The sequence below is a fragment of the Triticum aestivum genome, chromosome 3D (assembly GCF_018294505.1).
Source record: "Triticum aestivum cultivar Chinese Spring chromosome 3D, IWGSC CS RefSeq v2.1, whole genome shotgun sequence".
Taxonomy (NCBI): Eukaryota; Viridiplantae; Streptophyta; class Magnoliopsida; order Poales; family Poaceae; genus Triticum; species Triticum aestivum.
Window position 1 is genome coordinate 287,544,695 of NC_057802.1, and position 6,000 is coordinate 287,550,694.

Consider the following 6,000-nt stretch of genomic DNA (forward strand, 5'->3'; position numbering starts at 1 on the left):
GGTACCACATTGAATCGAGCAAATGCGGTTCATCCAAGCAGTGCGTGATAGCCGCTGCGAAAGGGGACGATGTCGAAGATTAACTCCTCGCTTCGGAAGTTTGTCCGGAGATCCGAAGACGACTTCTAGTGTGATTGAGCCCATACAGCGGGCCTCTACGCGTGGTATGACTCCTTTAAAGGTAGTCCTTGTGGGCTTGATCCGTGATGGGTTAATGCCCATTTTGCGCACTGTGTCCTGATAGAGCAGATTGAGGCTGCTGCCACCGTCCATGAGGACTTGCGTCAGGTGGAATCCATCAATGATTGGGTCTAGGACTAGTGCGGCTGATCCGCCATGCCGGATACTGGTCGGATGATCCCGATGATCAAAAGTGATCGGGCATAATGACCATGGATTGAATTTTGGGGTGACTGGTTCTATCGCATAGACGTCCCTGAGTGCGCGCTTGCACTCCCTCTTGGGGATGTGCGTAGCATATATCATGTTCACCGTTTTGACCTGGCGGGGGGCTTCTTCTGTCCCCCTGTGTTTGGCTGCAGGGGCTCCTTATCATCGTCCTTGCTCTGCGATCCCTTTTCCTTGTTCTCAGCATTTAACTTGCCGGCTTGCTTAAAAACCCAGCAATCTCTGTTGGTATGGTTGGCTGGTTTGTGTGGGGTGCCATGAATTTGGCACGGACGGTCAAGTATGTGGTCCATGCTAGATGGTCCCTAATTGTTTCTTTTATACGGCTTTTTCTGCTGACCGGACTTGGAGCCGCTGAATCCGGCGTTAACAGCAGTGTCATCGGTGTTATCGCCATTGCTTCGGCGTTTGTGTCTGCTGCGTCGGAGCTTGCCATTGCTGTTTTTGGCCTCGGAGGGGCCTGCATCGCTGGGCGTATTTTTACTACGAGCCAGCCAGCTGTCCTCACCCGCATAAAAGCGAGTCATGGGTGCCGTGAGGGCTGCCATAGATTTCGGCTTTTCTTGGCCGAAGTGGCGGGCGAGCCATTCGTCACGGATGCTATGTTTAAAGGCCGCTAGGGCTTCGGCATCCGGACAGTTGACGATCTGGTCCTTTTTGGTTAGGAACCTAGTCCAAAATTTCCTGGCTGACTCTCCAGGTTGTTGGACTATGTGGCTTAAGTCATCGGCGTCTGGTGGCCGGACATATGTACCTTGGAAGTTGTCGAGGAAGGCTTCTTCCAAGTCCTCCCAGCTGCCGATAGAGTTTTCAGGCAGGCTGCTTAACCAGTGCCGAGCTGGCCCTTTGAGTTTTAGTGGGCGGTATTTGATGGCGTGAAGATCATCCCCGCGGGCCATGTGGATGTGGAGAATGAAATCCTCGATCCATTCCGCGGGATCGTTTGTTCCATCGTATGACTCGATGTTTACGGGTTTGAATCCTTCTGGGAATTCATGATCCATTACTTCGTCAGTGAAGCAAAGAGGGTGTGCGGCGCGTCTATATCGGGCCGCATCGCGACGTAGCTCTAATGGAGTCCGTCTGAGATTTTCAGCCCGGGCGTCACTAGGTTTGTCACATCCGAATAGATGGCCGGCCTCGCGTGTCAAGGCACGTCCTCGCGATCTGTAGATCGATCGGGTATATCCTGGGCTACTACCCAGGGTCTGCCGGAGGTCCTATGTATGACCCCGAACTGTTTTGTCTCTATTTTTTCGTGGTGGTGGGGCGGTCTGCTATTCGGCTTGAATTGCTGCTCTATCCCGACCATGAGGTGGTCGGTCCGCCGTACTGTCCCGACCACATAGTGTTCGGTCGGCCGCGTTACGCGAGGGAGGTATGGGCTCTCGCACCTCTTCATCGAACTGAGGTTGCAACCTTCGCTTTGGCTAATTCTTGGCTGGGCGTCTGAGGCCGTATTCTTGGGCTGCCAGAACGTCAGTCCACCTGTCGACGAGCAGATCTTGGTCAGCTTGAAGCTGCCGCTGCTTCTTTTTCAGCTCCTTGCAGGGGCTATTAGCTGGCGCTTAAAGCGCTCCTGCTCGAGAGGTTCCTCACGCACGATAAAATCTTCGTTGCCGAGGCTTTCCTCATCCTCAGAGAGCGGATTATAACTACCGTCCTCCGAGTCATCGGGCCTGGCCTGTTCGTTGGGGCTAGCTTGCCCGTTTTCTTGCTCCTCCTGTTCGGATGTTAGCTCAGCAATGTCTTCATTGTTTTCGGCGTCATCCGGAGTATTATTTTATCCGGTGCTAGCATTGCTATCTCTTGAACGACGTGACTTAGAGCGGCGCCGAGGACGCCGGTGTTTTTGCTATGTCTCAGGAGGTTTATTCTCAACTGGATTTTCTTGGTCATCGTCGTTGGTTGGTTTGGGTGTGTCCACCATGTACACATCGTACGAAGAGGTGTCCGTCCAGCGTCCAGTGAATGGTGGATTTTGGTTTTGCTCCTCATCAGCATAGTCGTCCATACCATCGATGTCTTCGGAGTCGTAATCAAGCGTATCGGTTAAATCCTCGACTGTGGCTATGTAGTGGGTGGCGTGTGGGAAGCAAGATTCTCCATCTCAGCCCCTAGTTCGAACCGAACATAGTTCGGCTGTGAGTCCCCCGCCAAGGACATGCTCCTTAATGAGTTTAGCACATCACCCAAGGGCGAGTGCTGGAAGATGTCTGCGGTGCTGAACTCGAAGATCGATAAACGATCAAGTTCAGCATCCGCGGACTCACATGGTTCGGAACTTAAACCCCGAGATGAGTCCGGAGTTCCGGTGACATGAATACTGTGTGAGACTAAGTCCACGTGCGGCTCCAATGCCGGGGAATCTGCGGCCTCCGTGGTGGGGTTGAACCTCCAATCCTTGGATGGCGCAGTATGCTCCGGATCTAAGGCCAGAGTAGTTACAGGAGCTATTTCCTGAACGCAGTCCGATGAAAGATTTAGGTCATGTTCCTCGAGGTGGTCAGGAGCAGTCACCACGGTCTTGAATTCGGCGGAGATCAAATCTCCGCGGACGTCCGCGACGTAGTTCAAGCTCCCAAATCTGACCTGATGGCCAGGGGCGTAACTGTCGATCTGCTCCATATGGCCAAATGAGTTGGCCCGTAGTGCGAAGCCGCCGAACACAAAAATCTATCCGGGGAGGAAGGTTTCTCCTTGGACAGCATCATTGTTGATGATTGAAGGGGCCATCGAACCTTTCGGGGATGGCATAGTGGAACTCTCAATGAAAGCACCAATGTCGGTGTGAAAACCGGCGGATCTCGGGTAGGGGGTCTTGAACTGTGCGTCTAAGGTCGATCGTAACAGGAGACAGGGGACACAATGTTTACCCAGGTTCAGGCCCTCTCTATGGAGGTAATACCCTACTTCCTGCTTGATTGATCTTGATGAATATGAGTACTACAAGAGTTGATCTACCACGAGATCGTAATGGCTAAACCCTAGAAGTCTAGCCTGTATGACTATGGTAATGAGTGGTCTCCTCTCCGGACTAAGTCCTTCGGTTTATATAGGCACCGGGAGGATCTAGGGTTACACAGGGTCGGTTACAAAGAAAGGAATTTACATATTTGATTGCCAAGCTTGCCTTCCACACCAAGGTGAGTCCTATCTGGACACAGGTGCAGTCTTCGGTCTTCGTATCTTCACAGCCCTTCAGTCTGGCCCATGGCTAACAGGCCGGACGCCCGAGGACCCCTTAGTCCAGGACTCCCTCAACTGTACCTTCTCCCTTATTGGAATGTAGTTCACCACAGAAATCTGTTCCTGTGACTCCAACACCAATTAGTGAGGAAGCTAATGATTATGATCATGTAACTTAAGATCAAGTTACTACCGAACCTCGTAGGTCAACCAGAGTGAGATCCGCACCAGAGTGGTACGGTAATCCTGTTCTGGAGGTCATGTTACTTGACCATGAGGAACCTACGAACTATGAGGAAGCGATGATGAGCCCAGATTCCGTGAAATGGCTTGAGGCCATGAATTCTGAGATGGGATCCATGTATGGAAACAAAGTGCGCACTTTGGTTGACTTGCCCGATGATCGGCAAGCCATAGAAAATAAATGGATCTTCAAGAGGAAGACAGACGCTGATACTAGTGTTACTATCTACAAGGCTAGACTTGTCGAAAAAGGTTTTGACAAAGTTCATGGTGTTGACTACGATGAGATTTTCTCACTCGTAGCGATGCTTAAGTCCGTCCGAATCATGTTAGCAATTGCCACATTTTATGATTATGAAATTTGGCAAATGGACGTAAAGACTGCATTCCTGAATGGATTTCTGGAAGAAGAGTTGTGTATGATGCAACCTGAAGGTTTTATCGATCCAAAGGGTGCATGCATCTCGGAGTTGGAATAAACATTTTGATAGTGTGATCAAAGCATATGGTTTTATACAGACTTTTGGAGAAGCTTGTATTTACAAGAAAGTGACTGGGAGCACTATAGCATTTCTGATAAATATATGTGAATGACTTATTGTTGATCGGAAATAATGTAGAATTTTCTGGAAAGCATAAAGGAGTATTTGAAAGGAGTTTTTCAAAGAAAGACCTCAGTGAACCTGCTTACATATTGAGCATCAAGATCTATAGAGAAAGATCAAGACGCTTGATAAGTTATTTCAATGAGTACATACCTTGACAAGATTTTGAAGTAGTTCAAAATGGAACAGTCAAAGAAAGAGTTCTTGCCTGTGTTACAAGGTGTGAAATTGAGTAAGACTCAAAGCCCGACCACGGTAGAAGACAGAAAGAGAATGAAAGTCATTCCCTATGCCTCAGCCATAGGTTCTATAAAGTATGCCATGTTGTGTACCAGATCTATTGTATACCCTACACTGAGTTTGGCAAGGGAGTACAATAGTGATCTAGGAGTAGATCACTGGACAACGGTCAAAATTATCCTTAGTGGAATAAGGATATGTTTCTCGATTATGGAGGTGACAAAAGGTTCGTCGTAAAGGGTTACATCGATGCAAGTTTTAACGCTGATCCAGATGACTCTAAGTCTCAATCTGGATACATATTGAAAGTGGGAGCAATTAGCTAGAGTAGCTCCGTGCAGAGCATTGTTGACATAGAAATTTGCAAAATACATACGGATCTGAATTTGGCAGACCCGTTGACTAAACTTCTCTCACAAGCAAAACATGATCACACCTTAGTACTCTTTGGGTGTTAATCACATGGCGATGTGAACTAGATTGCTGACTCTAGTAAACCCTTTGAGTGTTGGGCACATGGCGATGTGAACTATGGGTATTAATCACATGGTGATGTGAACTATTGGTGTTAAATCACATGGCGATGTGAACTAGATTATTGACTCTAGTGCAAGTGGGAGACTGAAGGAAATATGCCCTAGAGGCAATAATAAAGTTATTATTTATTTCCTTATTTCATGATAAATGTTTATTATTCATGCTAGAATTGTATTAACCGGAAACTTAGTACATGTGTGAATACATAGACAAACAGAGTGTCACTAGTATGCCTCTACTTGACTAGCTCGTTGAATCAAAGATGGTTAAGTTTCCTTGCATAGACATGAGTTGCCATTTGATTAACGGGATCACATCATTAGAGAATGATGTGATTGACTTGACCCATTCCGTTAGCTTAGCATTTGATCGTTTAGTATATTGCTATTGCTTTCTTCATGACTTATACATGTTCCAATGACTATGAGATTATGCAACTCCCGAATACCAGAGGAACACTTTGTGTGCTACCAAACGTCACAACGTAACTGGGTGATTATAAAGGTGCTCTACAGGTGTCTCCGAAGGTACTTGTTGGGTTGGCATAGATCGAGATTAGGATTTGTCACTCTGATTGTCGGAGAGGTATCTCTGGGCCCTCTCGGTAATGCACATCACTATAAGCCTTGCAAGCAATGTGACTAATGAGTTAGTTGCGAGATGATGCATTACGGAACGAGTAAAGAGACTTGCCGGTAACGAGATTGAACTAGGTATTGAGATACCGACGATCGAATCTCTGGCAAGTAACATACCGATGACAAAGGGAACAACGTAT